At 46.9% G+C, this 25,963-nt stretch overlaps 1 long non-coding RNA gene across 1 annotated transcript; it reads right to left on the bottom strand.

Annotated features, from left to right (window-relative positions):
* Positions 1 to 409: 409 nt before the first annotated feature.
* On the bottom strand, positions 410 to 25,957 carry LOC147684403 (uncharacterized). Its single transcript, XR_015300643.1, has 5 exons — positions 25,882 to 25,957; positions 21,454 to 21,534; positions 9,694 to 9,725; positions 8,801 to 8,867; positions 410 to 778 (listed from the first exon to the last, which is right to left on the bottom strand). It is a non-coding gene; the product is annotated as an uncharacterized LOC147684403 (long non-coding RNA).
* Between the last annotated feature and the right edge of the window lie 6 nt (positions 25,958 to 25,963).

Genomic DNA, 25,963 nt, shown 5'->3' with positions numbered 1-25,963 from the left:
TACTAGAATAACAGATGGTGCATCCTTTTTGCCTATATAATATTTATTATGTCTCCTTGAAGGTAGGGAGAACATTTGTTTGGACTTGAATACATGGTTTTGGTGGGATATGATAATACATCCTCAAATGTCCCCAATCTGCTGAGTGTAGTGTCTTACGAGTTTTTTTGACGGAACCCTTTTGGTTCGTACCGGACTCCATAGAGCTGTGATGTAGGTGTTTGAGCGGAATGCAATATGAAAGCTTGGTTTAGAATGTTGAGTGTACAGTTACACGCAGAAGTATAAACACATGTAATATTAAGGTCCGTGTGTGGCATAGTCATTGGCGGGTACCCAGGCTGGGGTGGACGCTACACTGAGCAGTAAGAGTCGGTGGAGGTGGTCTTTAACAACAAAAGACCAATCCTTATTACATACACATTTATTGAAAATATAGGGACAAAAAGCTTGCTCCATCTTCAGTCCACGGTTGTTGCGCCCACAAATAAGCAATATAGCGTTCTTGCGCAGGAGCGTCAGCACTTTGTCAGCCCCATCCACTCCTCTCACACGCACATGTGCACAATGTGGGCTAGTATTGGCTGATGGCCTTGATCAGCAGGAAGGGCCTGACCGGCGGTGGTGGGCGGTGCCACGACACAAAGGGCTTGCTGGTGGTGTGGTTTTCCGCATGCTCCCGCTGCATTTCTGACATGCGGCGACAGGATCCCAGGAGGGTCTCCAGAGCCATCTTGACAAAGGCTTGGAAGTTACTGCTTCTCTCCCTTCGGCTGTCCTGTGGGGTCACAGATTGAAAAAGGGACAGATGAGAAGAGTAAGAACATGAATGACATGTGCATTAAATAATTGTCTTGCCCCCGCCCCCTCTTCACATTTAAGATGACCGTGTATGTTGGGCAGGGCTTGGTGCAGTAATGGTTGTTGTGTCTTAGAAGGTGGTAAGGACTGTGCCTTGTGTCTGGAAGGGTGCCAAGGAATCTCTGTTGTTTGCGTCAAGAAAGGTGCTAAGGAACAAAGGTGACTTTGTTTTAGAGGGTGTTAAGGGAACACACTTTCCTATGTCTTGGAGGATGCTCAGGTGTTGGTGTTTCCTTTGCCTTGTAGTATGCCTCAGTTTGATTTGAAGGGTGCTTAGGAATTACTGTTTCTTCTGCCCTGGAGTGTGCAGCTGTTAGCTTTGGAGGGTGTTAAGGAATGGCTGGTTTGTTTAGGAGAGTGCTAATGATTGAGGAGTTTGTGCTAGATTGTGGTTAGGAATTGTTTGCATGTCATAGCTTTCTATTAAGTCTCCGGAATCACCTTTCTTGTGTTGTAAAAGGTATTTAGGAATCACTTTCGCTAAACATCAGTGAGGAATTATGGTTTCTTTTGTTTTGTAAGTAATATTTCATAAGGTTATTAGGACTCACTATTAATACTTATATCAGGGATGTTGCTAAAGAATGGTGGTTTCTAATGCTTTGAAGGTTGCTAGTGAGGGCGGTTTATTTTGGCGAGTCTAAACAAATCCTTGTGTTTAATGCAAGTGCTGCTTTAGATACACATTCTCTGCATACTTCTGTCATCAACCAGGCATGGACGTCTGCAAGTTATTTTGCTTTGAAGAAGAATTTCGTCTCCAGATATGTTATGTTATGTTAAATATTGCTTATAAAGCGCACGTACACCAGATTGGTTTCTTGGCGCTGCTCTAAGGAGTGTTGAGCCCTGGGATTTTACTCCTATGCCTGTCTAAACAGCCATGTCTTGAGGAGTTTTCTAAAGCTCATAAGGTCTGTGCAGAATCTGATTTCGAGAGGCAGGGAGTTCCAGTATCTGGGTCCAAATACGGCATACTTCGTCCTACCGGAGCGCTTTAGTTTGAAGGAGGAGGTACATAAGAGATGCATGTGGGCAGATCTCGGATTGCGCGTAGGATTGTGCCTTTGAATAATACTGTCGACAGATATCTCATGACTCCTTCCTTAGCCCACAATGCACAGGATACAGGCTCCACCTCAGATTGCTGTCCGACACCATCGCATTCATACATTTCTGCTTGAAGTCTGAGGCCGCTGACAACGTCTCAGTTCTTTCAGTCTGAGTTGTCATTTATCCTGATCCATGAAGAATCATTGATGGGAGAATCGTTGACCATCTCGCTTCAGCTCCCACACCCATTGGAGCTATTCCTTTCCGGGCCACTGGTCCTTTTCTTTAACTTCCTCCACGACTACACAAACAATCCCTCTTCCAGCCACATGTACCTCCTTTCACTCAGACTCTTACCAGGGGAGTCACTACGACCCCCACGATTCATATGGGTCTACTCCATGTGCTAAGGGGGAGGATGGCCCTCAGGGACATCACTATGTTGAGAAACGTTGAGCTGCAGGAGGACTCCAGGCATCACGCCTAGGTGTCACTGTGGAACACAATGTTGGTATGCAAAGGGTGGCTTGCCAACATAAACTAAAGCTTCATGTGTTTGAAGAAGAGGATGACTTTCTGGTGGAAATACTTTCAAAATCTGAAAGGTCGGTTCAGTACTTACCCATGCAAAGAAGCATGACCAAGTGTACCTCCGAAAATATTAAGGAGCCGTTCAAGGTACATGTGGTCACTATGAAGGTAAAAAAAATAATAGAAGCCTGCCCAAGATGACCCTCTGTGTATTAGGGGACATGTCCCCGTGGACTCTTAGGTAGCTCAGCTGGGTAGAAAGAGAGCTTGTGCCCAGGCAACTGGGGATGCCCCTCTTCTGAACAAGGCTAGCAAAATGATAGATGCTGCAGGCAAGTGGTTCGCCACTAGGGTAGCCACCAGGGAGATAATCTCAAATTATATTGGTCTCTTTTCCAAGTTCAACTGGGGTAAAATTGCACAGCCGGTAAAACATCTGGCAGAGGCTTTTTGAAAGAGGTAGAGGTAAAGGTGACTCCAGCAGGGGAGCCTCCACCACTCACAATGACATGCCATCCAGACACCCCAATCACACAACACCAGTGGCTGGTGAATACCATTGTTTCTTCCACAGTGGGAGTAAATTACATTGTACAAGTGGGTCTTCTTGGTAGTTCAGCAAGGTTATTATCTAGACTGCAACACCACACCACAAAACATACCGCCTTGTCAGCACGCATGACTCTGGAATCTCTATGACTATTGCAAGAGGTAGTACAGGCACTTCTGCGCAAGAAGGCCATTGTCCCAATCCCCCTCCCCAGTGGGGACATGGAATGTACCCCTGCACTTCATCATTCTCAAAAAAGAAGTTACCCTACGGCCTATCCTTGACCTCTGGCAGCTAATTCAGCCACTAAATTCTGTTGGAACACTTCAAAATGCCCCCCCCCCCCTGCAGGACATCATCATGGTGCTCTCTATTGGAGACTACATGGTGACAGTTCACCTCAAGGACACCTACTGCCACATCCCCCATACTTCTGGCTCATTGCTGCTACTTGGGCTTTGTGGTTTAGTGGACAACCTTACCAATTCAAAGTTCTGCCATTTGTGATCACAGCAGCCCCTGGGGTGTTCACCAAATGTTTAGCTGTTGTGGCAGCACATCTAAAAAGAAATCCCATGCACATCTTCCCATATCTTGGCAACTGGTTCATAAAGAGGAGCATCTGGCAATAATGCCTAGCACGAACTCAGGAAGCAGAGTCTCTGTTATACAGAATAGGGTTCATAGTCCATGCAAACAAAACGCATCCGCGACTAGAGCCACAGCAGATCCAACGTTTTCTAAGAGCTGTGTTAAACTTCATCATAGGGGAAACCATAACCAAAGCAAGAGAGGGTGATGACATTCGAAAGACTGCTACCTCTTTTTGAGAAACAATCTCCCCTTAAAGGGAGGAAGTACTGGTGATGATGGCTTCATGTACAGCGATCATGCTTTATGCAAGATTGCACGTGTCCACTAACGACTGTCTACCGAGGCAGTGATTACAAGTGGTGGGTTATTGGGAAGTTCTAGTGTTGTTGGGGCCAAGAGTTGAACACAATCAAATGGTGAAACAACAAGAATGTGTTGATAGGCAGGCCATTTCTAGACTGTCAGCCGCAGGTGACCATTACCCCATATGCTGCACATTTTATTTATTTATTTATTTATTTTTAACATTTATAGAGCGCACTGTAACCCTATGGGCATCATGGCGCTATAACATTGGGAAGGAGATTGGCAGGAGACGTTTACAGAGCTAAGCCAGAGGGTCATACTTTAGGTAAGAGCCATGTCTTGACTTTCTTGCGGAACGTCATTAGGTCCTGTATTCTCCTAATTTCCAAAGGAAGACGATTCCAAAGGCGGGCAGCTGCCACGCCGAACGCTCTTCCCCCCCCCAGAGTTACTTTCTTTATCCTGGGAACCCTGACAAGACTAGCAGTCGACGATGCAGGTTCATACCATTTGAATCTGCCTTGAAGCAGTTTATCTCAACCACATGACTGTTCAGGGTACCTGGACGCAAAAACAACAGGAAGGTCACATCCGTTACCCAGAGCTAACAGCAATTCATTTGGCCCTGAGAGTGTTTTATACCCTCTTTGAGAGCAAGGCAGTCATAGTAAATGTACTGCTTCCAGAATCATAGTGGGACCAACTCTCCTATGGCATCCTTCACCTCAAGGAGCGTCTATTGGGGTTGGCAACAATGTTTGTGGACCCTCTAAGCAGGACACATCAGCAAGTGCTTGAATGAAGGATGAATCCCAAGTATTTTAAATATTATTTTTTTATAATGGGCTCATACCCACAGTCTATGGGCAGTGCACTATTGTTGAATTGGACAGGTATATTTGCCTACGCTTTTCCTCCTCTGCCTTTGATTCCATAAGTGCTGAGGAAAATCAGGCAAAACACCTATGACTTTCATTATAGTAGCACCGACGTAGGCGAAACAGCCTTGGTACTTGATCCTTTTGGAAATGTCAATCCAACCGCATGAGAAATCACCAATGACAACAGACCTTTTGACAGGACATTAGGGTCCACTCAGGCATCCAAATCTCAAGGAAATGGGAAGTTTGGCACCTGCGGTACTAGAGGTGGTTAGTTACAACTCCCTCCGCATGAAATTCTGTGTGAAGCACTCATCCCTCCTAGAACCACATCTGCCCCTACGTGGAACCTTACCGTTGTACTTCAAAGACTTATGGGACCTCCGATAGAGCCACGACACTTCTGTGAAATGCAGTTCCTGCCGTGGAAAGTAGCTTTTCCAGTTGGAATCACTTTGCTGAGGAGAGTTAGTGTTTTGCAAGTGCTTATGGTGGAGTAACCCTTCATACGAGTTCACAAAGAGAGACCCATCCTCGGAGCTAGCCCAAGGTTTCTACCCAGGCAATTTACCCTTTCCATGTGAATCTGAGTTGCCTATCTTATTCCCACATCCTGATATAGTGGTAGAAAAGACATTTAACACATTAAATTTCAAAAGGGCTCTGGTGTATTGCATTGATTGGACAAAATCCATCCGCAAGCAACTGTTGCTTTCTGTGAGCCTCATTTACAAAATGCCATTTCAAAAGATTTTTGCGAGATGGATAATAAAACGCATACATCTGCTATGCTGAAACAAAGTCCAAAGCACATTTCACTAGAATGAAGTGAGCAGCTCTGACCTTTTTAGGGAACATTCCAATGGCAGATATCTGCGAGGCTGCTACATGGTAAACACACATTTACTAAGCTTTCCTGTGTGGATATTCAAGCCTGTCAGGAGGCTTTGGTTGGGGAAACTGTCTTAAGAGCTTTATTTCAGACATCCACATCCCAGACTTCCACATCTTATGTGCACCAGCCACCGCTTACGGAGGGAAACCGCTTTACCGTCTGTGCAGAACATGTGTATCAACAACAGCAGTTACCCTATATTTATCTGTAGCTTTAAGAACTGTAGTTTCATATGTGCCCTCCCCAGAAGCATCAATGACTTGAGATGCTGGTTAATACACATTTCAGTTTTGCTATGATATGGTCGACTTATGTTACTCGCAAACTGGGAATAACAACCCGAGGTGCAGTCTTGGTCCTTGTCCACTGTGGGCTGAGGAAGGAGATGCAAGATATCTTGGGCCAAAGACTTCTTAGAAGAAAAACAACTTTTAAACATCTGCGCCCAACCTTGGATGCAGGAGTCTGCAGAGAATGTGATTCTACTGGATAAGAAACTTTTCCTTCTTATGTGCTGAAATCTTTGAGTGTTACACCTTTGAGGGTGCTAAGAATTCACTGCAGTGTATTGTGGTTTAAAATGTGTTGAAGATTAATTATTGCTTATGTAATGGATGATGGTAAGAAATTGTGTTTTTAGGTTGTGTAGGGTGCAAAGTGATTGCCGTTTAAAGATGTTTCAGAGTGGGACTAAAGAAGTTGCCTATTTCTTGGAGGCTGGTAAGGAGCTGTGTTTACCAAGGATGTGGCTTAAAGATTATAATCAGTAGTTGTGCTGTTTACAGGAGAGGCTAACATCTGCAACTGAGGTAGCCGGCTGGAGGGAGCGCAGAAAATAGGACATGGATTAGGAAAAGCTCACGGACAATGAGTGCTGGGGCATCTAAGATAAATTTTGACTAGGAGCAAAAGGCTGAACTTGGATTTGAGAAAACTGAAGGAGCAAAAGAATATAGGAGAATTGAGGGCTTATGAAGTTCATTGCAAAGGGGAGTCAAAACCATAGGGTTATCTCATCCAGGGACTTTAAAGTCTCCAAAAGCAGGATGAAAGCAGTACTGGGAGCTGGTGTAGGAAGTGCAGGTTTGTTAGTGGAAGAGTGTTATGCTGCAGAGGTCTGGAAAATGTTTGGGTGGTGTGCTGGGAGTGGGAAGATGCTAAAGGGCAGTTCAGAAAGCTGGAGGAAGTGTGGGTGCAATGTTGAGAGCACTGGTATGTTGGGGTACAGTATAAATAGCACACACATGTCTGGTACAGTGAGGGGGGTGTTCGGGTGCAGGCTGGAAGCCAGGGAATTTGGGAATATAGTGAAGGATGTAAAATCAAAACAATTCTGTAGGAAGCATTGGTGTGTTCATTAGCAGGGTTTATTCCAGTCCTTAAGACAACATCATCGGAAAAACAAAGAGAGAGTAGACAGGCCAGAGGAAAGCTACTGAGACAGGAAATGGAGATGCAAGGAATGAAATATGTGTAATATAGAATGGTAAAAGGAATTTAGGATAGAGAGTGGGAGAAAAATACAAAAACACCTTGTGATTTACATATCCAAAGACCTTAAGGTTTAGGACTGCCCGGAGAAGGCAGTGCCGAGAGCCGGGGACCTTGGGGAGTGCAATGTGAAGAGCTGGTAAGTATTGGTGTGCTGTGCGGATAGGAAGTGGATGATGTGGTCCAAATATGCAGTTTGGCAAGCAAGGGAATGGGGAGGTGCAAAGGGACATGCATAATGCAATACGTCATTACAGGGATGTGCGTTTTTGCTGTAGGAATTGCTAGTGAGGTATCACCTGCAGTATTGTGTCCTTGTGTGGAGAGCAGATCTCCAGGAGAAAAAAAAAACTTTACAATCCAGAGAGCTAGCGAGGTGGTGATGTGCCTATACCGGAACTTTTCTCAAAGAAGATGCAAAGATTAAAATGTCTTGTCTAGAACAGAAACTGGTGACATGGACACTTAAATACCTCGTGGTATAAATGCTGTAAAGAAGTTGTGCATGTTCAAGTGTATGTGTAGCCATGAAATAAGATGTCCATGGTAATTCTTTCAAACCGCCTGAAAGCGAGTGCAGTGATGTAAAATCAAAAACGGAACTTAAGTGGCTTGTGGTAAATGAGATGTAATTGAGCAAGAGCAAAGTCTGCATTATACCATGTTGCAGCAGGCAGAGAAATGGCAGATTATACCTGGTTATCCTGATCTGTTGCCCATGGGAGTGCCTTTGGGAGTGATGGTCTGATATCCAGAAGGAGCTTGGGCCCACAATTATCCCATTCTAAAAATCCTAGTGGTAGCTCCAAAAACTTCCCAAGTATCCTGTCGAAGGGTACCAAGATCTGCTCTTGTCTAATAATTTGCAAGGCTGCTTTGCTTATTTTCTCAAGACTGCTGTTTTCATCGCCCCACATGGTCCTCTCCGAGGCAAGTGTGCTCATCGTCCATTGGGAACTTATCTCTGAGACTGCATGCTCATAGGACCCAGCCCCCAGACCAGTGTATTTCGTAAATCTGGCTGCAAGTTGTTTCCCGCACTTGAAATGCCTGCAGAACTACTCCTGTGAAAAGTAGGAGTATTGTATCATTGCAGGGTGTGATAGGGTAGGGAACACCTACATATTTTAAGGGAACCAGAAAATATAAAAAATGGTCACACAATATTTACTCATCTGAATTCTAAGTAAGTACTTTGTGTTGGTGTATGGGATTGTTATAGATTTCCAGGTTTCTATATGGAATCCATGATCAATCCCATAAAAGTGGGAAAAATCAGACACAGATTTCAAACTTTTGTCTCATGGGCTTTGTGGATCCGCCCCATCTCAGTTATTGCTAAGATCCCACCCTATGCTGCAGAATGACAAAACACACAAAACAAATCTCGCACTAAACAACCGAGTGCTCCTGCCCATAACCTGTGCGGTCCTTTGATGTGTACACAGTGGGGTGAAAACCAGGGTGTCTCCATAGAGTGAAGTTTTACTTCTGTGTGTGTTGCATCATCCCTTCCTGCAGTGGCTTCTGCTTCCACAAGGACATGAGGCGATCACCTGAAAAGCCTTGCGTCCTTGGTAAAGTGATGCCCTGGTCCTCTCCTACCCAGCCCGGAAAGCCTTGACACGCACTACTTACCTCCCTGCTTCTTATCATCTGCCTTTTTAACCTCCTCCTCCTTCTTGGGCTGATCTTTGGGATTCGGCTGCACGAGGGTGAGAGGGAGAAAGAGAGTTAAGTTAGTACGTGTGCATGTACCACCATCTTGCCCCCAAGATCTGAGGTACCATGACCACCAAAAGCTCTGTGCACCACGGTTCTGCTGTCTAACTCGCCCAGTGCCCCATCATCGACGTTATCAACGTAGCACCTTAGATTTACAAGAACAAGGTTTCAACGGTGGTCGTAACAGGCTGCATTTCTGTTGCCATTAGCGGTTTAAGACCTAGAAGTGATGGTAATCATATGGTACAAACCAATGGGGTCCTCTCATTGCATAACGTTGTACTTAATAATAACCAAAAGGAATTCAGAATCGACTGGACTGGGTGTTGGTTGCGTACTTGTCTACACCAATCAGGAAAGTCAAAGTTAGAAATAAACCAAATTCCTGAAACGTCCATGGTCATAATCATAAGGATTCATTTATAATATATTGTTTTTTATGTGCTCTTGTTCTCCATCAATATTAATAGCATCATAACATAACATGTGTATTTGTAAAGCGCACTTATCACCCATGGGTCTCAAGGCGCTGAATAACAGATGTATATTGCGCCATCCCGTACACCCATTCTGCCATCGTCTTCGGAACCAAATTACAATATTATTTAGTACATAGTGATGCATCTGTCGCTGCATAGAGGGTGGTCACATTAGATAAACCTAAATATAGCCTGAATGCCATGCGTCCTTGCCACTCCATTGTGATCCCTAAAACAGGCACAGAAGTAGTGCCACCCACTGCTATTACAAAGCGTTGTGATGTAATTCTATGCACCCCTAGCAGATACCTTTTAGACTGGACTTACCTTGGGAGAAGATTTCTTGTCTGACTTGTTACCTGCAATTGAGAGAAAACAGCTAATTGAGTTGGTGTGAGGCTTAGGTCAACCATCGAAGGAGATTTATGAGGACACAAATAACGTTTACTGTCATGATTTGGGTCTTTATATAGTCTGCAAAATCATGCCCACCAATGTTTCACACGCCATGGGTCAGTGTCATGCTCCATGCACATGACGTCCCGGTAGGCCTTCGTAGTTGCTTCTCCAGTTGGACCTCTTCTCTTCACCAACAAGATCCATAAGTGACTCCTCTATATCACTCCTGAATGGTTCGTATTTTAGCCACATGCAGCGGCGAAGCAATGTCAGGTGGTACCCGGTGCAGAAAATTTCTTCACCCCTGGCTTGACAAAATAGCAAAAATATGTGTTTAAAACACATATTTTTGACATGTTTCCGGCCCCATCAGTTATGACCCCCGAGGTGGCCTGCATCCACTGCACCCCCTTCCTATGCCACTGGCCACATATGCTTCCTAAAATATTTGGGGTAGGGTGTGGTATAAGAATTTTATAAGCCGATCAGTCATAAACGCCAGCTGAGTTTGGTATTGTGTGGATGGGAGCGCTGAAACACATCTGTGACATAAACGTTACTTCTACACATTAGGTCAAGCACTTGCTACAAAGGCTCCAACAGAGAGAAAAGCACTCCCCACATCTGTCCTTTCTTCGCTGGTTTTCTATGAGTCGGAAAACACTCCCTTGGAAGTGCCTTTGATATGCCTGGTGCTCTCACTTACGCTCTCCTGACCAGACGTGCAAAAATCAGAAACATTTACATTAGGTGAAAAATAAAAATGGAGGAGTACATTTAGGTCAAACGAATCAGAATGAAAACCAAAAATGCAGAAAACCATTTGAAAGAGTTTAGTATTCTTCCTAGGGTACAACAAACAATAACATGATTACTACAAGTTAATAGAAGAGCCAGCTATGGCTGGTAGTAAAATGTTTTGCATTCTTTGTACAATTACTCAATCCCTAACATATAGCTAATTGCGTTTTCAATCTTATTCTTCTATAACGCTGCTTCTAAACCAAGGATCAGAGGAAATGGTTAGGAAAATGTAACTGTTTGAAATGTTACTACAATTTCTAATTTAACATTTTTCTGAACGATATACTCTTTAAAACCTGTTTAAACTTTTTTTTAATGGTTTATTAAATTCTAAACAGTGCCTATGCTTGTGGGGGGGGGACTGGCGGCTTCATACTTTTTGTCTTAGATTAGAGTATGTTATTTTTGAGGCAGGTAGGAAGAGAGTAGCACTTGTAGATTCTGGCATTATGTTTCTTCGGTATTTTGTATGTGTATATGTAGGGACAACGTGGAAAGGATTGCCTCCCGACACCATTTTTAGGTCTCGCCTGTCGATGCGCATGCGCATCGAGCAAGCGAGACTATGGGGGCTTATCCACTCTTTATCCAACTTGCAAGGAATCGTGGCGATTCCTTGCAGTGCCTGTGACTTTTAAGCTCAATGCGCATGCGCATTGAGCTTAAAAGCGCGTGCACATGCCCCCAGCCGCCTGCCTTGCCTACTCTCCCGCCCCCTCACTTCTTGATTGCACGGCTGCTAGGCCGTGCCTCCCCTACTCTCCTCCTCCTACTCTCCTCCCCTCGCCGTCTGTTCCCGCACTCCTCCCACACCCCCGCTCCGCCCCCTCCCCTGCCTGCCATGTCGCGTCGCATTTCTCCTCCCCCCTCCCCACAGCTCCCCTACTCTCCTCCTCCTACTCTCCTCCCCTCGCCGTCTGTTCCCGCACTCCTCCCACACCCCCGCTCCGCCCCCTCCCCTGCCTGCCATGTCGCGTCGCATTTCTCCTCCCCCTCCCCACAGCTCCCCTACTCTCCTCCTCCTACTCTCCTCCCCTCGCCGTCTGTTCCCGCACTCTTCCCACACCCCCGCTCCGCCCCCTCCCCTGCCTGCCATGTCGCGTCTAACTTCACAAAAACCAAGACCTTGCTTAGACCATTTTGTGCACACCAAATGTAATTTGTATTATGGAGAATTAAGAAAGGATTATTAGATAGAGAAGTTTTCTAATTTGTATCATTGCGATTTGAACTGTGTACGAATTTCTATGCATAATACCAAGATTTTCAAGATTTACCAACAGCTCTATGTTAACATGTCCGATATCGGCGTAGATTCTGTATAGATTCGATTCTCATGATGGGGCTGTACTTTCAATCCTGAATGATCCGATTTGTGTCCAAATATGTGTTTTCAGCCCGTTACATCCGAAATGTTGCCTCATGTTAATCTTCACATTTTGTTTCTTTCTAATGCTGGCACACAAATTAATATTCTTTCACCAAGTTAAAATCCACTTCCTATATGTCGAATTTATAGGTTCCCTTTCTACTTTAATTGGGACTCAGGCTTCCCTTCTTTACCAACATCTGACCTTTACACAACAACCCTTCCATGCACGTCTTTATTTCTATTAAGTAAGCATACTATGTCACGCCCTCAGCAACATTCACTGAGGCAAACCCACAGCGAGGTTTACGTTTCAGCTGTTTTGATGCGGGCCATTACTCTAGTCACGGCAGGTGACTACTTAATCACTTCCGCTTCCAGTTTGGGTTCCACACACGGAATGCTCAGAACGGTGATACAGATACTTGTCGACCATAAAGTAAGTCTACTGGCACTCTGTGAATGTTAACAGTAACGTCTACGGCACCATTATTTATTTTTTCTTGCTTAAACATGGGAGCTTACCCCAGTCTCCCTTTATGTATTCATAGACGGCGCTGTGACGCGTAGAACGGTGATACAGATACTTGTCGACCATTAAGTGAGTCTGCTGGCACTCTGTTAATTTTTAACTGTAACTTTTACGGTGCCATATTTTAATTTTTTCTTGCTTAAACATGGGATCTTACCCCAGTCTCCCTTTATGTATTCACAGACAGCACTCTCAAGGACACGCCACCTACACGGACGTTGTGCTCATCTTCGTGGAGCATTTACCTATGGAGAATGGTCATATATAGACGTTTTCCGCTACCCGATCTCATATTTAGGATTCTCATCCTCGCAGGCTAAATCCCTCTACTTTGCCCACCCCCCCACCGCGCCCCCTTGTTTTGTCACCACTATCTTTTCCCAACCCAGCGAAACGCTTTTATCAGGAACTGTGGACAAATCTGGTGAGCATAGATTTACCAATGAGTTTGCTGTCCTCACACAAATGCTGCACCAGTCAGCAGGTCGAATGCTCCCTCGGGATAAGCTGCGGTTTCTGGATGCTTAATGCGGTGGAAACAAGGAATGTTCCGTGGTTAACTGTCTCTAACGTGCCACCTTCGCTGCATGTCTGTGGGACGTCACGTTTCTCGTCCTAGGCTTTCATCTGACGCCCCAGTAGGTTCTGGGAGTTGTAGTCTTGGTATTGTTCCTATAAATCAACTGGACCTGCTTACTCAACAAGGTGCACTGTTGACAAAGACTGATGAGCCAACTGGTTTAACGAGGATAGCGATGTTGGCCACCCCTCACCCTCACTCACCCTCAACCCCTCACCCTCACTCACCCTCAACCCCTCACCCTCACTCACCCTCACTCACCCTCAACCCCTCACCCTCACTCACCCTCACTCACCCTCAACCCCTCACCCTCACTCACCCTCACTCACCCTCACTCACCCTCAACCCCTCACCCTCACCCTCACTCACCCTCAACCCCTCACCCTCACTCACCCTCACCCTCACTCACCCTCAACCCCTCACCCTCACTCACCCTCAACCCCTCACCCTCAACCCCTCACTCACCCTCACTCTCACTCATCCTCACTCACCCTCAACCCCTCACCCTCACTCACCCTCAACCCCTCACCCTCAACCCCTCACCCTCACTCACCCTCAACCCCTCACTCACCCTCACTCACCCTCAACCCCTCACCCTCAACCCCTCACCCTCACTCACCTTCAACCCCTCACCCTCGACCCCTCACCCTCGACCCCTCACCCTCAACCCCTCACCCTCACTCACCCTCACTCACCCTCACTCACCCTCACTCACCCTCAACCCCTCACCCTCACTCACCCTCAACCCCTCACCCTCACCCTCACTCACCCTCAACACTTCACCCTCAACCCCTCACTCACCTTCACTCTCACTCACCCTCACTGCCTCACCCTCACTCACCTTCAACACCTCACCCTCACTCACCCTCAACACCTCACCCTCACTCACCCTCAACACCTCACCCTCACCCACCCTCAACCCCTCACCCCCTCACCCTCACTCACCCTCAACCCCTCAGCCCCTCACCCACCCTCACTCACCCTCAACCCCTCACCCTCAACCCCTCACCACCTCACCCTCACTCACCCTCACAACACATATTGTGTTACAATAGGTGTCACATTTGCGAAAGATAAAACGATTGGCATTGTAAATAACAAAGCTATTATTTCGCTATTTTAAAAACAAGCACAAATACAAAAAAAATGTGTCCTTTACAATACCAATAGCTCAAACTTTCCTAATACGAGACATATTGCATTGCTGTGCTTCTCTCCCCTGCTGCACTCTCCTGCTCTCTAGAGATGTAGCATAACGACGAGAGCTGCCATATAAGTCACGTAAATACAAAACATGTTGCATTCCAAATGCTATAGGTGTCACATTCGCAAAAGTTATAACTATTGGCGTTGTAAATGACAAAGCTATCAATTTAGCTATTTTAAAAACCAACAAATAAATAAAATATTTGTCATTTACAAAACCAAAAGCTCCAACTTTTCTAATGTGAGACCTATTGCATTTCCAATGCTTGTTAAAGTATTGGAGTTTTTTGGTGCTGTACTTTGTGTATCTCGGCAAAGACTTCTCACCAAAGCGTTTGATTTTTTTTTTTGTTAAGTGATTTTCTTTTACTGGTGGACCGAAAGTTTCTGGCATGGTGCCCATATGATAACCTGCTCCTGGTTTTACCATTCTGGTAGACTTGGTATGTGTTCTGGTGCAGGGGACCCATGTCAAGAGTGTTTACATCATTTTAGCATTGCTTACCAACGGTGCTGGACTCTGTTGAGGGATAGGGGTATACTAAAAGTGACACTCCTTTTAAGTTTGGTGACTACTGCGCCCATGACCAGGCCATAAACCTACTAAAGTGATTGTAATAGTGAGGTTTAGGCCTTTGTATTTGCACCATAATGGGAAGCTCTTTATTATACATCACTGTAGAAGGTCCAGAATGGATCCCCTGATTGCAGGTAGTGTGCCCAAGGGTGCTTGAGTCCAACAGAAGTGCCCTCCCCACCCCAGATTAATGCAGCCTCAAAGTTCAAGGGTGCTCCTTCTTCGTGCATGCTGACCCCTTGCACCTCTTCTCTGATTCCGGTCTCCTTGTAGAAATCATTGTAAGGGCAAGCGCAACAGGGAGGTTCCTTTGGTGCCTACCTCACTGGGACCATGTTGGTTCTTGGAGGTTAGTCTATAGTCAACCAGAGCAACACCTGAACAATGGGGGTCCCCAAGGGTAGGAACACAAGACTGCACACTTCACTCAATGAGGTGAGCCTCCTGCTCATCCCCCACCCTACATTCTGTGTCTTACTCGGCAGGCAAGAGAAGATCCCAGCCAAAGGAGCTGCAATGGCCATAGGCTTGGCGCAGCGGCCAGAGTGTCTGACTCCGGTCCACGGGGTTCACAGTTCGATCCCCGGTGGCAGGTTAGCCCAGCACCATGTGACTCTGGGCAATAGCTCGCTTAACCTTCCTGGCGGCCCCCAGCGCCGGGACACCTCTCCAGAGGTAGCTGTGCCCTTTACAAATGCTGGTATTTCATTATTTATTTATTTGGGTTGTTCTGGATTCCATGACCCTCCCAACGAGTGACAGGTCCTCTGTGGCGGGTTGCTGTGGTGCACCCGAAAGGAAAAGCCACTTTGTGATGATTGACCCCCATCGTCCATAAAGGTTTGGTGCCAACTTTAGTCAGTACAGCTCTGAAGGACCTGATATACGCTGACCTGTCTGGCGTATTCAGTGTTCACCTTTTATCTGAAGTTCAGCACATATGTGTAGAGGAAAGCTGGGACCAGAGATAGAATACTTGGACTGGAATAAAATTCTGCTACTGTTAACTAAAGGATGAGAAAGGAGACTAAGTGTCCTGTGTGAAGAGAACCTGTCTCGCATTAGGACAGACCTCGAGTTTGCTAATCTGGAACATAGCAGCGAGAAGTTTGGGAACCATGTCTACCGGGATTGTGGGCCAGATGAACTGCTCAACCCACCAGATTGTTGCACCAAAGAGATTGAGCTCTGTGTTCTCTGCTGCTGCTACACCAGCAGCTCTCCAGGAGCAGCTGATGAAGAGTGCAGGACCTTTGTTGCTAAGCCCCCCACTGTATCTGTGCCTTTCTCAGAGTAGAAGAAAAGCATGAGGCCACTGTCTCTTTGCTGGCCACCTAATCTGTAATTTCTCTGATCCAGGGAAAGAAGAGCAAGAGGCCTGTGGGCCATGCCCACTGCTGGATCTTCGACTTCCCAGGCTCAGCTGAAGAAGAGCAGAAGCCCCTGTGCCTGCCACTATATCTGCAAATTTGGCAACACTCCGCAAGAAGCCTGTGTGGCCTCTGTTTGTGCCTCCACTGTATCTGTGATTTTCCGGTGAGCAGCTGAGATGGCATGCGAGGCCTGTGTGCTTTGTCTGCTACCTTCCCCTACGGTTCCCTAAACTGTGGCAATGAAGAAAAGCACTAGTCGTGTGTGCCCCAAGACCACTGCCACACAAATGTTTCCTGTGTGGCACTGATTTTGACTGCCCAACTGGCTACATAAGCCAGGCTGACAGCAGCCTTATTGTCACGTTTCTGAATTCCTTAGAGGAGAAGCGGGTGGGCCCTGTGTATCCCCCATCTGACTGTCAACCGCTGTTTTCTTTCAAATGGCAGCCCATATCACCAGATACCTGAGCTTGGCTCAAACAGAGCCTGGAGCCCCATGTTTTTGAGTTCAGTGATGAAAGAATGTCAGCTCATCGCAAACTAAGTACAATATTTAACAGTGTATCTCTGATTAGCAAAGCCCTTCACTGTGGATGGCTGTATCCTTTCAAAGTAAGACTTGAATCCACCTGAAGACCCCCCCAAAGCTAGATTGTCACAACTACATCTTGCGCCCTCACCTTGCACTGCTTCTACCCCCGCATATTACATTAGTCATGGCATGTTCAAGGACTGCATTGATAACATCCTTAATGACTTCTGAAATGACATCATTGATAACAGCACTGCATGCCAAGGGCGCACGAGTTCTAGTTACTTGAATTAACTATAAGTGGTTGATTTCTGTGGGTTTTTTATTTTAAAACATTGTTTTAACTGACATTTACACCTAACTATAATGTCCCTTTAACCTTTGGTTTTTGTGCGTGTCTATCTGTCTCGCATAAGGCAGTGAAAGGGCTACTGGTCTCCTAAAAATCATTGCATGTCTCTCCTAAAAATCACTGCATGCCCCTCCAAAGGCCAGAGAAAATATGACCACTCGCACCCACGAGGAGGGAACTCCAAGCGCTCCCCTCGGCACCATTCTCAAAACCAGTAACATCATCTACAAAGCAGTCACTCCGACTATCTGACTGCAAAGCTCACCATCTCCAGTGGCTTTTTGACACTACTGCAACCAGGACACCATCAGACTGGAGACAGATAAGTTTAAAAATGAGAAAACAAGGCAACAGACCGTCTACATCTCTGCTCTCAGGAGATGGAATTACATTTCTTTATCCAACAGGACCACAAGAACCTTGCTCCATTTTAGGGGAGAGCTGAAGACTCTCTTCTTCAAAGAGAGCTCCTCGCTAAACAATAATAGCCCACTTCCCTCTCACAACCTCGTCACTCGTTGACTGTATCTTTGTCTTTGACCTTGTACAATGCTGTCCTGCCTTTTGGCTATATTCACAGTTTACAAATATCACATACAAACCTGACATGATATCAATGTGAGTTTGAAATAAAAATGACAACGTCTTTGACTATCAAATCCCATTGTCTGTGCTCAGGGCACAAGTACTAAAAAAAGAAGTGGGGGACGCTGACGTCATGAAAGGAAGTGATGTCACGAAAGGTGGCTTGCACCATCAGACTCATTGCCTCCACTCGCTCACCCCTTAGACGCGATTGCATTAGAGAAGCCAGTGCGTGAGCAGCGTTCTGAATGAACCCCGAACTTGCCCCAGAGAGGCCAAAGAGTAAATGTGTGGCTCCATTTGCTCCAGTTATCGAGCTCCCGGCAAAATAAGTGGGGGGATGCCGTCCACCCGCGTGGTACCCCGACTCGAGCCCTGTCTGTGCTTCACTTATGTTACTCTGTTAAAAAGATCTGTTTTAACACTGTCGTGCTTGTAATGGTAGTGGTAATAAGTACCCTCTAAAACATTCATCAAATACCAAGTTTCTCACTTGACTTTTTCCCTGTCACCAGACATACCTGAGCTCAAAAGTAAATGGCTGCAGGTCAAATTCCAAAAGAATGTAAAACATCAACTTATTTATAGGGTTTAAAATGCAATGGATTTTCAGAGTTTCATAGTAGAAATTCAAAATCTCGTCACTCTATGCCAACAATCGTACATGCCAACATTTTAGAAGCGGTTAGTGGGAGAATAAAAAAAATATTATTGGAAGAATGATGTTCCCCATTGACTTGTATTGAGGCAGAAGCAATCAGTGACAGCCTAAATAAAGTAATTTCAAAAATCGGGAGTTTTCCGCCTGAATCGGGTCTTTTGGCATGCAAGCAAAAACTAACTTTGACCTTCAACTTTGAAACTATGTTTCAAGCCCCGTTTCATTTGAAACGCTATAAATACATATTTTTTTGTAATACTTTTTGAAATTGGCCAGCAACTATTGACTTTTGAGCTCCGATACCCGCTGTCAAAGGGGCAAAGACAAGTGAGAAACTTGGCATTTGAAGACTAAATGACTACTTATTGAGTGCTTCCTTCATAAAACAATTTCTGCATGATTTCGTTTGCATTTGGACATGTGTTCCTTATTCACACTAGTGGAAGAAAAGGCAACCCCTTTAGTAACACAATACAATTACCTCCTGCCCAAGCTAACTTGTTCCTAGGGGTGAGTTAACATGAGACGCCTACGTGTGACGTCACCGGAAGCGAACCAACCTAACAATCGACTGCGTGTGACGTTATCGGAAGCGAACCATCCCAACACTCAAGTATTTTGGCCCTCACAGGACACCGTCCGTGACGCGTGCCAGTAACATGGCCGTTATGTGCCGCTCTTTTTACCCCGTCCCACACTCCCCAGGCCCCTACCTTTTGCTCCTGGCATCTTGGCTCTCTGGGAGGACGTCAGGGGTGGAGGGAAGCGGCTGCACGGCTGTGGGAGGCGGCGGGCCGACGTGCATTTATGTGCCCGGCCTTGAACACTCCGCTCCGAGCAGGGGCTGTTCTGGAAACCCGGCCCTGAAAGCGGGGCCTGCTCGGCAATGGAGAGGGCACCGTCAGCGCTTGCTGGGCCCCTGGGCATGTGCTGACCACCGGCCAAACGGCACCGCTGATACAATTCATCTGCCAACTCAGAGAGCTTGCGGCTCTGCGAAGAAAAGTCTTTCAACACAGTCAACACAGCACTGTGTTATATATGAGTATTGGGATTTTTGAATTGGGTGACAGTAGAACCTGCTATTTGCAACTTTTAGGAGTGACAGTAGTGAAGTATGACGCGCTCCATAAAATATACAATCTCATTAAGGCTGCAGAAATGGTATATATATATATATATATATATATATATATATATATATATATCAGATATGAATATATATATATATATATTTATATATATATATAGATAGATAGATAGATAGATAACCAGGAAAAAGTAGCTTTTGTGATACTGAGGGAAACATATTTCTGTATCTGGATGGCTGGATTCAAGGAGTCTCAAACCCAATAAAAAAAAAAATTGCATTCTGATTAGTCCAGAAGGCTTTTTTTCCCCCCTTGAGCCTGTTGACTCCCATGCGAAACATGGTCCTGCGGTAGCGAATGCGCTGATTCGCTGCAAGTGCCGTTACAGGACTCAGGACTCTTTGACAGAGTCAGTGTCTACCTGAATGCAGGGGGTTGGACGCAGGGGCTTGACGCAGGTCACGCCATGCTGCAAACCCCGCTCGCAGCTTATGGCCCTTAGCCATGTGTGGCGGGGAGTGTGTCTGACATTTCGTAATAAAATATTACTTAACATTAAAAACATCTTAGAAATTCACTGAAAAAACAAAAGTTAAAGTGGTGTTCTAGTTAGGTGAACATTTCAGTGACAACCTAACATTTTAAATGTAAAAAACACTGAAATTAATTAGTTATAGTTCCTCTAGTAAACCCATTACTCATTCCATAAGGTAACTATGACCCAGGCCGTCACCATGCACAGTTAACTACCCTACATGTTGCATCACTCATGACATGCTCTATGACATCACTGTGACATTTTAATTGACATCAGTGATGAGAAGCATGGGGGGTGCGAGTTATACTTAATTTAGGGCACAAGTTGTAGTTGCTAGAGAAAAGTATAACAACAACGAGTCCACGCAGGTTGACATTCAAGACATTTTCAGTGCGTTCCAGGTCAGCTCTAGTATATATAGAAATATTTGAGCAGTTGGCACGACTCAAATGGCTACTTTTTACAAATCCATCTTTACATTCCAATGAGGACAGCCGATCAGGCTAGTAACAAGTTACCCTCCTCTGGAGTTTGGGGTAGCTCCTGGCCACAGGATCGAAGTGAACCTTTCAGGGTATTCTCTGATGAGAATTCTCTGATAGGAAGCTATGTGGGTCATGTACAGACGGCCATAGACAAAGAAAGAGCAGGACAAAGAGATGGGATGAGATTGTCCTTGCACTCATCCTATTTCTTCATACAAACATACTTAGATATATGATATGAGGAGGATTTCCTACTGTTTCAAATGAAAATATCTGGGATTTCTTCCTGTTTTGAATTCTCGAGAAGCCTGGAGCTTATCCTTGAATAAGAAGTAGTGTTAAATCCCCTGATTCATTTTAATAGGACAATTCTGATGCTGTTTGCGTTAATAGTTCTTAGTGAGTAGTGTATATAGTTTGATATCCTTTTGAAATGATTGATTGTTGTATTTACTGTTTCAAGTTTACATTTGATTTTTTGTTTTTCAGCAGTGGTTCAAAAATTGTGTCCATGTTGGTAAAATACTGGACAGGTGCCAACCCTATGCTTGAGTGATGGTTTTGATTGGTTATCAAAATTCATGGATGCTGATGTTTTCGAAAGGAAATGCCAGTGGTGGTTACCTATCAATGTTTGCGGACATTATTAAAAAAAATATCTGCTCAGAGGGCTTTCTTTGCCCCGAGGGAGGCCAGTTGGTGACTCTCCCAGAATGCACCTTGGCACCCCCAAAAACTATAGCTCATCTACCATTAACCTGGTCAAGGGGTGACCAAGAGAGCTACCTCCTTAGGTCAAACGTGGGGGCGGGCTGTGGGTGCCATCTCCTTTCAGGGCTCCTGAAAATCTGGTCTTGAAGAGCATAAGTTGCACATTAGGTGTCCATAGGGGTTAGGAGCCTCTACAAACTTTTACCAAAAACCAAAAGCAGTGGTTAAAGAGGCGAGAAAGGGAAAATGACAGGGACATCAATTACACAGAGTTATCTTTTTTCCACCACACCTGTAGAGACGCAAGCTTCAGTGCTGCAAGCCTTCTTCTGATGTTCAGACTGTTTGCCCATTGTAAATATTTCAATAGAAGCTGTAATGGAAAGACATGATAACTTACTTAAATGTATGTTTCATCACAGACATAGCACACCCCTGGTGTGTGGAGTCTAACACATCCCTTGCGTGTAGAGAAGTAGTCTTCATACCTTTTAATGCTGCGCCCCCCAGTGGGGAAAAAAAAACATCAGGCCCCCCTTAAAATTATTTACAATTATTCTGTTAAACTGGCAATATTTTAATGTCTAGACTTATTTAAGCATTGCAGTTAAGTACTGTTACCGTTTCAAGAATGCAATCAAATACATGATTGCCAAACATACTATTCTGGTCAGGCAGGCCTTACTAATATGTAAAAGTATCCACAGTGTGATTATTAGAAGTGGGGGTTCTGAAGAGTATTTGGAGTCCCTTACCTTTTGACACCCACTCCCAGCCAGGATATAAATGAAAAAACGATGTTCGTGATGGCCCATTACAGAGCGGCCTACTGCAGCTTATGTTTTTTTTAGCTGAAAACAAAGCAGTGTCATCAGCATAATTCTTCTTTTGGCCAGAGTTCTGCCTCAATTGTGGGTGCAAGACCTTTATCCGGATGCAGCCTCCACTGACAGCACAAGGCAGGCCTTCCTGATGTATCCTCTATTGCGTGCACTGGGTTAGGTTGTGTGTCTGACACAGCCTCCATTGTATGGATGGAGCTAGGCCTTTTCCCGATGCAGCCTCCTTTGCGGGTGTTAGACCTTTATTCTGATGCAGCCTCCATTGAGTGCACAAAGCAAGCCTTGCTGGTGCAGCCTCCATTGTATGCGCGGAGCTAAACCCTCTTGATGCAGGCTCCATAGAGTATAGATGGCAGGACTTCTTCCTGATGCAGCCTCCATTGAGTGCACCGGGCAGGCCTTCCTCCTGATGCAACCTCCACCGAATGCATGAGATGGGCCTTCTTTCTGCTGCAGCCTCATATGAGTGCACGAGACAGACCTTATTCTTGGTGCAGCCTCCTGTGAGTGCACAATGCAGACCTTCCTTATGCAGCCTCCACTGAGTGTATAAGGCAGGCCTTCCTGGAAGAGCTTCCTGTGAGTGCACAAGGCAGCTTTCATCCTGATGCAGCTTCCTGTGAGTGCACGAGGCAGACCTTATTCTTGGTGCACGCTCCTGTGAGTGCGCAATGCAGACCTTCTTCCTGATGCAGCCTCCTGTGAGTGCTCGAGGTAGGCCTTATTCCCGGTGCTGCCTCCTGTGAATGCAGACTGCAGACCTTCTTCCTAATGCAGCCTCCACTGAGTGTATAAAGTAGGCCTTCCTGGAAGGACCTCCTGTGAGTGCTCAAGGCAGGCCTTCTTCCTGGAGCAGCGTCTGCATAAGTGAGTGCACAATGCAGCCCTTCTTCCTGGAAGAGCCTCCTGTGAGTGCACAAGTTAGGCCTTCTTCTGGTTGCTACCTCCTGTGAGTGCACGACACAGGCCTTCCTGATACAGCCTCATTGAGAATGCAAGATAAGCCTTCCTGATGCATCCTCCATTGAGTGCACAAGGCAGACATTCCTGATACAGCCTCTTGTGAGTACACAAGGCAGGCCTTCTTCCTGCTGCAACCTCCTGTGAGTGCATGAGGCAGGTCTTCTTCCTGAAACCGGCTCCACTGTGTATACAAGACAAGCCTTCTTGGAAGAGTATCCTGTGAGTGCTCAATGCAGGCCTTTTCCCTGGTGCAGTCTCCTGTTAGTGCACGAGGCTGGCCTTCCTGGTGCCGCCTCCATTGAGTAAACAAGACAAGCCTTCCTGGTGCAGCCTCCTATGAGTGCACAAGACAAGCCTTCCTGGTGCAGCCTCCATTGAGTACACGATGAAGGTCTTCCTGATGCAACCTCCTGTGAGTGCACGAGGCAGGGCTTATTCTTGGTGCAGCCTCCACTGAGTGTATAAGGGAAGCCTTCCTGGAAGAGCCTCCTGTGAGTGCAAAAGGCAGGCCTTCTTCCTGGTGCTACCTCCTGTGAGTACACGTGGCAGGCCTTCCTGCTGCAGCCTCCACTGAGTGTATAAGGCAGGTTTTCCACCTGCTGCAGCCTCCTGTGAGTGCACGAGGTAGGCCTTATTCCCGGTGCTGCCTCCTGTGAGTACACAAGACAGTCATTCTTCCTGATGCAGCCTCCACTTAGAGTATAGGCAGGCCTTCCTGGAAGAGCCTCCTGTGAGTGCACGAGGCAGACCTTCTTCCTGTTGCTGCCTCCTGTGAGTGCACGAGGCAGGCCTTCTTCCTGTTGCTGCCTCCTGAGAGTGCACGAGGCAGGCCTTCGCCTTGGTGCAGCCTTCACTGAGTGCAAAAGGCAGGCCTTCCACCTGCTGCAGCATCCAGTGAGCGCACAAGGCAGACCTTTCTGGATGCAGCCTCCTGTGAGTGCATGAGGCAGGCCTTCCTGGTGCAGCCTCCAGTGAGTGCACAAGGCAGGCCTTCTTCCTGGTGCAGCCTCCAGTGAGTGCACAAGGCAGGCCTTTCACCTGCTGCAGCATCCAGTGAGCGCACAAGGTAGACCTTTCTGGGTGCAGCCTCCTGTGAGTGCATGAGGCAGGCATTCTTCCTGGAGCAGCCTCCTGTGAGTGCACGAGGTAGGCCTTATTCCCGGTGCAGCCTCCTGTGAGTGCACGAGGCAGGCCATCTTTCTGGATGCGGCCTCCTGTGAGTGCACAAGGCAGGCATTCTTCCTGGAGCAGCCTCCTGTGAGTGCATGAGGCAGATCTTCTTTCTGGATGCAGCCTCCTGTGAGTGCACGAGGCAGGCCTTATTCCCGGTGCAGCCTCCTGTGAGTGCATGCCTTATTCCCGGTGCAGCCTCCTGTGAGTGCACGAGGCAGGCCATCTTTCTGGATGCAGCCTTCTGTGAGTGCACGAGGCAGGCATTCTTCCTGGAGCAGCCTCCTGTGAGTGCACGAGGCAGGCCTTATTCCCGGGGCAGCCTCCTGTGAGTGCACAAGACAGTCCTTCCTGATGCAGCCTCCACTGAGTGTATAAGGCAGGCCGTCCTGGAAGAGCCTCCATTGAGTGCACAAGGCAGGCCTTCTTCCTGTTGCTGCCTCCTGTGAGTGCACGAGGCAGGCCTTCTTCCTGGTGCAGCCTCCACTGAGTGCACAAGGCAGGCCTTCCACCTGCTGCAACCTGTGAGTGCACGAGGTAGGCCTTATTCCTGGTGCAGCCTCCTGTGAGTGCACGAGACACTCCTTCCTGATGCAACCTCCACTGAGTGTATAAGGCAGGCCTTCCTGGAAGAGCCTCTTGTGAGTGCACGAGGCAGACCTTCCTGGTGCAGTCTCATGTGAGTGCACGAGGCAGGCATTTTTCCTGGTGCAGCCTCCTGTGAGTGCACGAGTCAGGCCTTCTTCCTGATGCAGCCTCCTGTGAGTGCACGAAGCAGGCCTTCTTCCTGGTGCAGCCTCCTGTGAGTGCACAAGGCAGGCATTCTTCCTGAAGCAGCGTTCTGTGAGTGCACGAGGCAGGCCTTATCCCTGGTGCAGTCTCCAGTGAGTGCACGAGACAGTCTTTCTTCCTGATGCAGTCTCCACTGAGTGTACAAGGCAGGCCTTCCTGGAAGAGCCTCCCGTGAGTGCACAAGGCAGGCATTCTTCCTGAAGCAGCGTTCTGTGAGTGCACGAGGCAGGCCTTCTTCCTGTTGCTGCCTCCTGTGAGTGCACGAGGCAGGCCTTCTTCCTGGTGCTGCCTCCACTGAGTGCACATGGCAGGTCTTCCACCTGCTGCAACCTCCTATGAGTGCACTAGGTAGGCTTTATTCCTGGTGCAGCCTCCTGTGAGTGCACGAGACACTCCTTCTTCCTGATGCAACCTCCACTGAGTGTATAAGGCAGTCCTTCCTGGAAGAGCCTCCTGTGAGTACACGAGGCAGACCTTCCTGGTGCAGTCTCCTGTGAGTGCACGAGTCAGGCATTCTTCCTGGTGCAGGCTCCTGTGAGTGCACGAGGCAGGCATTCTTCCTGGTGCAGCCTCCTGTGAGGGCACGAGTCAGGCCTTCTTCCTGATGCAGCCTCCTGTGAGTGCACGAAGCAGGCCTTCTTCCTGGTGCAGCCTCCTGTGAGTGCACAAGGCAGGCATTCTTCCTGAAGCAGCGTTCTGTGAGTGCATGAGGCAGGCCTTATTCCTGATGCAGTCTCCACTGAGTGTATAAGGCAGGCCTTCCTGGAAGAGCCTCCTGTGAGTGCACGAGGCAGGCCTTCTTCCTGGTGCAGCCTCCTGTGAGTGCATGAGGCAGGCCTTCTTCCTGGAAGAGCCTCATGTAAGTGCACGAGGCAGGCTTTCTTCCTGATACAGCCTCCTGTGAGTGCACGAGGCAGGCCGCCTTCCTCCTGAGCAGCCTCCGTTGTGCTCACCGGGTTGGGTCTTCTGCCTGACACAGCCTCCATTGTGCGCAGCAGTCATTCTCACCTCCAGTCCGTGAGTGAGGATGGACTT

The sequence above is a fragment of the Lissotriton vulgaris genome, chromosome 10, assembly GCF_964263255.1.
Source record: "Lissotriton vulgaris chromosome 10, aLisVul1.2, whole genome shotgun sequence".
NCBI lineage: Eukaryota > Metazoa > Chordata > Amphibia > Caudata > Salamandridae > Lissotriton > Lissotriton vulgaris.
Note: the sequence above shows the minus strand (reverse complement) of the source record. Positions and strands in the feature narration are given on the sequence as shown.